The sequence below is a fragment of the Vicia villosa genome, linkage group LG3, assembly GCF_029867415.1.
Source record: "Vicia villosa cultivar HV-30 ecotype Madison, WI linkage group LG3, Vvil1.0, whole genome shotgun sequence".
Lineage (NCBI taxonomy): Eukaryota > Viridiplantae > Streptophyta > Magnoliopsida > Fabales > Fabaceae > Vicia > Vicia villosa.
This window is the reverse complement of record NC_081182.1, coordinates 146349438-146360595: the sequence shown is the minus strand read 5'-3', so window position 1 is coordinate 146360595 and position 11158 is coordinate 146349438.

Below are 11158 nucleotides of genomic sequence, written 5' to 3'. Positions count from 1 at the left end.
AGAAGAGGAATACGTGAAAGAGAGCCATGAATAGATTCCAAAGGTATAGGTACGCCTCACCCCAACATGCCATGACCTAACATATTCTTATCTAGTCTATGATTATGCATCCCACATCTAATCATCACCTTCCAACTGATACCACTCGAAACAGATCTCAGCCTAAATGGACATCTAAGCCTCATAGTATAATTGCCATCAGAAGGGCCGCGACTTCATTTTTCTTTTTGTAATTTCCTCCCTCGGTCACAGCTCATAATAAATTTATCCTTCCTCCCTCGCATTCCATTAGCAAAATCGGATCGGATTGTAACAACAGCAACACCATGAGTTCTTCCAATAGCAAGTGCCCATTCTAGAACCTTATCTCGTGATTCAAAAATCTGACATTCACAAAAAATTACAATGACATAACTTCATTAAATGATATAAACAAAAAAAAAAGTGTATGACATGAGGTAAACATACCGTATCTGTCACGAAGTACTGTGTAAGATCACCGCAAGAATCCGTAGAAGAAGCTGAAGCTGCTGGTTCAGGACCGAAAAGATATAAAACTTCATCTTCCATACCAGGAATTTCAAGCTTAGGAAAATTTCCGATACACACTAGAAATTTGAAATTTCCGGTAACGTGTTATATACCGGAAATTTGGGAAATTTCCGGTAGGAGTTAATGAGTTTCCAAACGTACCGGAAATTTAAAATATCTGGTAAATCGCACCGGATATTTAGAAATTTCCGGTAAAAAGACACAAAAAAGGTACTGAAAATTTGCTAAAAGGTATCGGAAATTTACTTTATGACTGATTTTTCCACAGAAATTTTTTTTCAAAAATTATTTAAATTTTAAGTTAATAGTATCAAGGACATTTTGGAAATATCATAAAATGGGGGATGACGGGTATAATTTGGGAGGTGGCAAGACAAATTCTCTAGGTCTTGGCATAATAGTAGATGATGATCCAAGCCCATACACTAGTAACATAGTAACAAAAATTAAATTAGAAAAGAAAGAAAAGAAAAAAAAACCAATGAAAGGCACGTGAAGGGGGCCCCTCATTTATTATTATCATACTAAAATTTGGATTCCTTTGACTTCAAAGTTAATGGATCAACCAATATAGAATCGACACGTGGCTCATGATTAATGATAAAATAAAACAAGTAGTTACAGTAACATATGAAGGGCAAAAACCAGAAACATGCATAAATTCACGTATTCCTCTTCTTAATTTCTTTCTCTCAAAAGAAAAACTATTTTACTAACTCTTTCAATCTCACACAAAACCCTTATTCAACACAATCAAACAACATGAATCAAATAGAAAGAAAACTAACCGTAAGAAATCATCGGAGATGGTGGATGCGGGAGCTGCGACCTTGGGCGTCGGAGACGGCAGGTGAAGGTGTTCAACGTGAGGCGTGTGGATCTGGGCGTCGCGTCAGAGGTATGGTCATGGGCGTTTCCGACGCGGTTCGTCAGCGTCCCGTCCTGTGGCGACGGCGATGTATGTAATGCCCGAATATTTAAGTAAATATTTTTGGAGTATTATCGAAATTAATTATTGGAATTGTCGGAGTTGAGAATTATTGGTATTTTTCTTGAGAGTATTATTTTAATTGATGGATTAATTAAGTGGTAGAGATAATATATTATTAGTAATATTAGAATAAAATTGTTATTATTTAAATGGATTTAAGTTGTTATATTAGAAGTGGTAGTAGTGGGGAGTGTGCCAAAAGTAAGCCCAATAGAATTGATGGAAAATATATGAGATATAAGGTATATTTATAAATAAAAGAATTAGGTTTTATTTTTAACAGTAAGAGACGCAAGGTTTGGAAGAGAGAAAAAGAGAAACGTGAATTGGTGTGAAGAAGAAAATTTCAGAAAGTGAGAAAAAGGTATATGGTGGGAAGCTATGGCAAGGTTGGAATCTACGGCGGAGCTTGGATTCGACCGGAAATTGTAGAGCGGTCTTCAATCCAAGGTGAGGGTGGGGGTTCTAACTCTGCAACCGGGAATATGATGGATGATATGTGGGGTTTTGGATTGTTAAAATCACTACTATTTTTTGTGATGTTTGTTGTCTGTGTTTGTGTTTGATTCGTTGTGGCTGATACTGAAAAATTGTCATTTGCCAATGAATTGTTGTTGAACAATTATTCTGTGTTGATTGAGTATAATTTCTAATTTTTTTATGTGGCTGTAATTTTGTTGTTGTGTTGATTTGAGATTGAGGATCGAACGAAAAACTGAGTAACTGCTAAGTCTGTGCGTAAAAAAGAAGAAAAAATTGACAGAGAGGCGCACGCCCCTCATGCAAGAAGAGAGGTGGCGAGTGCCACTATATAGGAGGAAGGGGCGCACGCCCCATATGTAGAAGATGTGAAGGCAAGCCTCTCCAACATTATGTTTTGATGAAGACAACTATCATGAGTATACATCAATAAAAGATGAGCAAAAAGATCAAATTAGCTATGGATCAAGATTGTAACCTTCGTGGAGATTAGCTTTGATTAATTGATCTTTATGTCATAATGGTACAAGCTAAATCCTTTTACATTGATATTCCTTAGTGCTCAAAAATCATATAAACTTTCATACACATGCATGTCCAAACTCATATATGCATGGCATAAGTTTCCAACCTTGAAAAACATGCATTTTCTACCTTTGCGTTTAGGTAATCGGTTACCAACATTCATGTAACCGGTTACATTGCTGGAAGTAGCTAACATCTTTTGTTTCTGGGCTTTTTTGCTTGATGTAACCGGTAACATCATTTAGCTAACTGGTTACATGCTCGTGTTTTTGAATTTCTGGGTTGTAACGTAACCATGTAACCGATTACCTCATTTCAAGTAACAGGTTACCACTGAACCAGTGTGACCTTTTCAACATATTTTGAATCCAAACGAATTTATCTTTCAAACCTTTAACCATTGTATTGTTCTATCAATATGTAAACATTCTAAGAGGCATATAGTCACCTATAAATACCATGCATATCATATTTCATTGCCTCACTTCTTTTATTACAATTTACCACCTTTTTCTCATATATTTTCATACAAGTGTTTCATACTTGAACTTTCATTGAAACTTTTTCTACACATTGTTCCATATCAATTCAGAAAAGTTTCTCATTCATACATAAACACTTGAGTACTATTATATCATTATGAATTGTCTTGCTTGAAAGAGAAGATCAATCCTAGTGATTGATATATGTTCAACAACATTACTACTCAAATATATTTGGTTATTATTGACTTGCTATCCAGGATTGTTGGAAGCAAGGGTTTTTTGATAAGTGAGAGGATAGTTCTCATAATCAAGTTAGTAAATCCAAGAGGATTGTTCTCATAATCAAGTTAGTAAATCCAAGAGGATTGTTCTTGGTGGTTGAAATCTTGTTGTCCAGGATTGTTGGAAACAAGTGAGTCATTAAGGGAGGATTGTTCTCTTAGTGTACTTAGTGAAAATCCAAGAGAACTGGTTTTAGTATTTGTGTGGGTCTTGTACAAGTCACAAACAATAGTAAAATCTCTTTCATATTGAAAAGGGACTGGAGTACTCTCGGACTGTGAGGAGAACCAGTATACATCATTGTGTTCTTTACTTTTCCGCATTTACCGCTTTCATCGTAAATCAAAAACCAAAAAAGAAAGAAACATATATATAAACTCTTGCACCAAACCAGAAAAATAAGAACAAGTATTCAAAAACCAGATAAATTTTTAAAGTCCTAATTCACCCCCTTTAGGCGCACTCAATAAACTTACAGAAGAGAGGGGGGAGTGACGTTGGTCACTAGATAATGTGGTGACTGCCCCACTAATTAATGTTTCCTATCATGTATATCCATGTAGCATCCTGTAAAACCATGTAACATCGTGTATAACTAGTTATCATCATGTAGTGATTTTAGTTCCTTATGGTTAGTCCCTGGGCTATGTATTTAATATAAGTCCTTCCTAATTAATCTAAAGTGGCATTAGTGATGGCACCTGTTAATCCATGGGAGATAAATAAATGTTTTAGTGAGTGATAGAAATTGAATAACACGAGATAGTTAGCATATGTAAGTGAATGTAACAAAAGTTTATTTCGTTGAAAACTGTAGAAATAGTAGTATAAATGATTAACAACGATGTTAGTAATGAAATAATATAATAGTATTATTAGAGTGAATAGAACAACCTTAATAGCTGCAAAATTCTGGAAATTAATTAGTAGAAAAAGAATACAGTGATTAGTAGTAATTATATAGTAGTTATCAGCGAAAATAAATAAGAAATTTTAGCCGATAATTAATTAATTAAAAATAGTTAAATTTTCCGAATAATCATGCGGGACGGTCGTAGTATAATTTAGTCGACACGGTGTATTATCTAGTTGTTGTACATAGGTGGAGTTGCGAGTAGAGTTAAACTGTTGTTAAGTCGTTATTGATCATTGTTGCTAATACGCTGAAGTTGTTAACAATTGTGTTGTTTCTTTCTTTGTGATATATCCTTGATGTCGTGATGCTACTATATTTTGTTGATAACACGAAGTTGTAGTACCTGTTGATGATATTGTTGTGACGATGTTGTTTTGATTGTTGAGATGTAATTTATGTTATTGTGCTGTTGTTGCGATGATGTTGTGACGAAGATGAAAGAGTTTATAATAATAAACCTGTGACGATGAGATGTTGATAATTTACCTCTATTTATTGGTAAGAACGGTGATATAGGCGTATGCCTTGCGACGAGTTTTGTTGTTGATGAGTATATGACGTTGCATTCATCGAATCACATACATTTGCATATTTTGTGATGGTCTGGATTGGCAAACTATGATGAAGGCTTATGCCTTATTTGATGCCTCTATTAATTGGCAATTGGCGATGGGGGTTGAACCTTTGGGTACCACATGCATGTGCATTGTTAGTGTCTCATTCTATATTGCATGTGTATGAATTTATGTGATGTGTTGTGACTAGAATCGTGAATTGAATTGTCTGTTGAATATAATGATGTGAAGTGATTTGTGATGATAACACCGCGATGTGGTAATTTTATATGATCTATTTCCAATATATTATTTATCATAATCTCAATTATATTGGTAGATATCTCACCCCTTCTGTTTGAATGTTACCCCTATGTTGGTAACGCGCAGGTTAAGAAGATTAGTGCGCTTTCGAAGTGGCTTAGAAGATGTTAATCTTCTGTTGCTTACGTCGAGTCGGGTCATGCTCTAATATGTAACACTCAGGGAGGGATGAACGTTTGGTTGTTTCATAGTTGAATCTTAGTTATTGCTAAAGTATTTCTAAAGGATGATTTTGAGTAATGATGAATGAAGTTGCCATGTTGACTTATAAATGAGAAACATATTGTTTATGTTGGGTGTAAAAACTCGATTTTTCATTTTTTCCGAAAAAACTCCATCTTTCATATTTCTGAAAAACTCAATTATTCGTGTTTCCGAAAACTCGATTTTTCATTTTTTTCGAAAAAACTCAATTTTTTCATTTTTTTTAAACTTGATTTTTCATTTGTTTTCGAAAAACTCGATTATTCATGTTTCAGAAAGCTCAATTTTTTTCAAATTTCCAAAAAACTCTATGTTTTTGTATTTTTGAAATTCTGATTTTTCATATTTCAGAAAAAATCGAATTTTCAAATTTTAAAAAAAAAATTAATTTTTTGTATTTCCGAAAAACTTGATTTTCAATTTTTTCGTATTTCCATAAAATTCGATTTTTTCGATTCTGATAAATATTTTTAAAAGTATGATTTTTCGTGATTTTAAAAAAAATAGACCAATTTAATTTTTATTTTAGACATGGATATTCAAAATATGGATTTGGTTAAAATCATATTAATAATATATCAAAATATGAATTTTGTTAAAATCATAATAATAATTTGGGTTTTAATAACTGAATAGGATTAATCCAATAACCGTTTCATTTGAACATCCCTAGTGGTTAGTAGTCAAAGTGAATTTTTTTATGTAAATGTAATATTTACAGTATATGGATAGGTTAAAAAATATGTACAAAAATGAGTTTGAGATTTTGACTATTGAAAGAAAAAGTCTTTTTTAGTGGAAGTATATGTGAGTGAAAGTGAGATCTTAAGAATGGCATGTGTGTAGTGAATTCACATGATCTTAAGAATGGCATGTGTGTAGTGAATTTTGTGAATGAACAATGTGGATGAAAATTGGTGTAAGATTTGTGTTATAGAAAATCTATATGTGAGTGTGTGTATGAAATTGTTGTTAGTGTATCAAAAATGGCTCTTCCTTTGTGCAAAAATTAATGATATTTATAGGGTAATTTACGCCAACAAATATAGAATAAAAAATCAAATATTAACTACTCATTAAAAGTCTAAATCAAAAATAATTTGAGTGTGATTTTCAAATGATTAACTAATATTTTCTTAAAAGATTTTTACTTGCTCTCCAAGATGAGAAAAAATGCCAAAAATAGAAATCTAATTAAAACTTGCTATTTTGATTTATTGTTGGAATATTTGACTATTTAGTAAACAAAATCATGATTTTAATAAAAATAATAATCTTTAAAAAAATGCAAATTAAAATAAAGCAAAAATAAATAAATAAAAGAAATTTTTGTGATTTTTGAATGAAAAAAACAAATAAAAAATTAACCCCCAAAAGTTGGTCTAGCAGTGGAGGCTTGGTCTTTAGAGTGTGCTCCTTTCAAGATTCTGAGTTCGAGTCATGTTAGGCCCATCTTAGATTAGCCGGTCGAATAGCCGGATACCAAGATTTCAAAAAAAAAAATTAATAAAAATTAAACTAAAGTTGGTAACAATAAAGTGGAAAAAATGTCTAATAGCGAGGTTCAAACCCATGACCTCTTATTTGTAAATTTTATTACTTATCAATTGTGTTATGTTATTTATTCATAATAAACAGCCAATTGCAAGTATATAAGTGCGAGCAAGTATTTTCTATTTAAGATATACAAATAATTTAAAAGTAAACTATTATATTTTTTAAATAGACTTGAAAATGAATAATTATAAAACCCAAAATGTTAGTGTGAATGAACCCAAGAATTTATAAAATCCAATTTTCAAAATAATTTTGAATATTTGAATAGGGGCCTCATATTTTATGAATAATAAGTTCAAATGAATACACACTTTTATTTAATGTACACCCCCATTTTATAATCTTGATCGCACTTATATATGTATATATTTTAATACATACGTATTTTAAATGATGTTCCAATGAAAATAAATAAGAAGCGACAAGTCTTAGTGGGTCAAATTTGGGGTATGAGAATATCAAGCAATTTAAATTGTTTAACAAGAATTGATCGGTTACTACGGTTAAATCTTCATTCCTAAGCGATTTCACCGTAGTATTATTGTGCAAACAGCGTTAAGGTAGTTTGTCCGACCTAAACCTTAATCGTAAATCAATAACTATTTGTCCAATAGAAAATGCATTAAGATCTTTGCACCGTAAATTAAACTCATAAAAACATAAATAGCATAAGATAATGGAAATAGGTTCATAACAATTGCAATTTTGGGACACCCCTGGAATTGAGGGGTTTGGCTACTCATAATAGTCAAAACAATTACAAAATAAAGTGTAGACATTACAAAGATTATTGATTATGTTGGTCTTCAATTGTGTTTTCTCTTGAAGATCTTTGTTTTCTAAAACCCTTGCCCGCTCTCCTCTCCTATATAATTCTTCAATATGATCAAAGATGCCAAATACTTTCAAAAACTAGGTCTAAATAGTATCAGGTCACCAAACAACAACGCAGAAAGTCCAAGGTACCCTTAATGAATCGAAACACTTAAGTTTTCAAAAATCGAAATTTCCTCTCGCGCCTGCCAACATGGGTCGTGTCAGGCGACACGAGCACCCGTATTGACCCTCTGACTTAAGCCTTTTCAGTTCCTTGCTTCAGCCCTACTGACACGGGCCGTGTCAGGTGACACGGGCACCCGTGTCAGGCTTCTGTTTTTCCTTCTCTTGTATGCTTCAACTCCATATCCTGACACAGGCTGTGTCAGGTGACACGGACACAGGTGTTTCTTGAGTAATCTCAATTCTGAGTTTTGCAGAATTCCCTTCGTCTTTACACAAATTTCTCTGACTTATTCACTAGCACCTGAAAATACTAACACTACCAAACCAAGCATCAAAAGCATCATAATTGACATGAAATTCAAACTAATGCAATGCACGAATACCAAACATGAAAACTGAAACAACTTATTATAAAGAAATAAAAGATAAACCATAGTGTTATCAAAATGACGGGTGTTTGTTGAATAATTGATGGAAACTAAGTATAATTGGTGACCGATCAAAGGACATGTTGTATAAACAAATGGCACCTTTCTTGGCATACAGTGGTTTTGGCATTGGTTGAATGAGACCAAACTGTCGATACACAAGGTTTGGCTGATAGCTGACCAAAATTATTTGGTTCTTCGAAGGTCTCAATCTAGTGGAAATCACTCTTAGGGTAAGGAATGCTTCCTAAATAGTCAGAGATTCTGCGTTTTGATCAGTCGAAGGGGCGTGGAAATCCCTTTTGAACCACTCAGGGCCATCGAAGGGGAAAATTGTAGCGCTTCGCATACAACAACACGTAACTTGTGAAGGAATCCTTCAAAGTAGGTCCTTCGTCATTTAGAGTCACAAGAACCAGACGTGTTCGTTCAATGATCCTATTCTTGATGGTCTCATCTTCCTCATTGATAATATACCTTTTCAAGTGGGATGGTTCGAAGGTGGCATTTAGCCACTACTGTAGTAACCAAAATGGGTCAGTAGATAACATATTTTTCCCCAACTTATAATTCTTCAGGGTGTCCACATATTCCCCGAGAGATTAATAAAGGGAGCCCAGGATCAACTGATTTAAGCAGATCCTGCACCCTGCATGGAGCTGGCTCGCTAGAGTCGAGAATCTCTTCGCCACATGAAGTGACTTTGAGCAAAAGATGCACTTGGACAACCACAGCGCTAAGAAGGCAATATGCTCTTCGTTAGAAACGTTGTCATTTAAGGAGTCGTGATGGTCATAAATATAGTGAGTAAAGGTTGCTCGGGAAGAGTCGAAGTTGATGGATTCTTCGTTCATCTCACTAGGATCGAAGAACTCCTTAGTTGGTCGAAGCCCAAAAAGATTGGGCATTAACATTCAGCAAGGAAAGTAAAAAGTGTTATGGGAACTTTCCCATAAGTACAGTGAAGCTACTAACATATTTTGGTAGTAAGTTGATCCTACTTTCGACAAAAGAAGTACATCATAAAAGCCCATTTCTTTCCATAATGGAGCTTTCTTCTTCTCAACTTTAGTGAATCAGGCAAGGTATGGCTCATCATCCTATGTCAAAGGATAAGAGTGAAACACTCTAAGGGTATTACTCATATAATCTAGATAAAAAGGTTTTTCCTTATTCAAGGTGTCAGTCGAAGACTTTGCCTGATCATCTACAGTTGGAACACTAGAACCTACTTTGGCACTATCATTAGCAGCAATTTTTGCTATACAGACTGTGGGTTCGGTTCGGTGATAAACTAGAAAAAAAACTCCTTAAGTTTTTCTACATCAACATTATGACCAAGTGAAGGACCCATGTAAGCATGAGTCTCACCAGAAATGATGAGAGGGATTATTACCTAGGATTTGTAGATCTTGAGTTTCTCTTCAGAAAGAGGTGGTTCAGGAAAAAACTCTTGGTTCCTCATCAGCAGCGGACCAACAATTTTAGTCACATACTCACATGCAATGTAGCATCTTCTTGTTGCTTGCTAGTCTTAGTGTTCTTAACTTTTGGTGGTGTCATTGTTGAAGTTGTTTGTAAGGAAAAAGCTTGATAGTTTTTCTGGGTAAGAATCATGATAAATGAATGTTTGAAAGCTCAGAGTTTTGGAAAAATTTGAAGAAGTTGAAGATGAAGGTTATATATAGAGAGAGGGAAGAGTCGTCCTCGTTTCCCCCTTTTAAAACAAAGAAGATTGTTATTGGGGCACGTATATGCATCAGTTTGAGGCGGACGATTTCCTATTCAGATTAGAAATGTACGTTTAAAACATCGTTTTAACTTCTTAAGCAATTTATTTGCATTCAAAGTCATTTTCATTTCATTTACATTTCCAGTCGAAACCTTTACTTTTTGGTTAAATTTATCTTTCTTTGTTGTTTATCTTTACAATCAAACATTTACATTTATCTGCATTGCCTTCAAATTTATCAAATACCTTAGTATCCAAAGAACCTAAAATAAAACACTATACACATATGTCTTAGGATCAACCTAGTCGAACATGCGAGTAACCAAAGTATCGAATTCAGAAGACTAGATGTTGTTTAACAAAATCAAGAGTAAACAAACGCAAAATAGCTTTTCCAAATTCTTAAGAGTGTTTTTTCTCTAACTGCTATAAGTGGCTACACCCCATGTTAACCAGCACTTGAATTATTAGAATTTCATTCAACAATTTTAAGAATAAATCTTTAACATATTTAATCATTTTAAAATAATAGGCACATACATAGTGGAACTATCTTTCACATCATTTTAACGAGATTTAAATATGCACGGAGAAAATTGTGATATTTCACATCATTTTAACGAAATTTAAATATGCACGGAGAAAATTGTGATATGCACTCACAATTTTTACTTTTAAACAGTCAAAGTCGGATATTTCTTATTTACTAAAAGTTATTTTTGTTGATTTTGTTGTTATTTATATTTATTATAAAACTATATTCATGTGAATGATTTGTTTATTTTAGGTAAGAACTTTTCTGAAAAATAATGATGTGAATTTATTGATTAATTAAAATATTGGACCTATATAATAAACTAAATACATTGATAATTTAATTAACCTAAAAAGTAATTTTTTTTTATAAATATAATTATAAATATGTTTAGAGAGGGAGTACTGTGTAGGATTTAATTTTATAGTTTCTTATTTTATCAATCCATATTATATTTTTTTATTATTTATAGGCTATTTTTGAGTGTGTGTGTGTGTTTTTTTTTTTTTTTTGAGTTGGTTTATATCTATTTTATTGACTTGTTCAAAATTAGATAGATTAGGTTTATTAGCTAGATATGATTCTTTGATG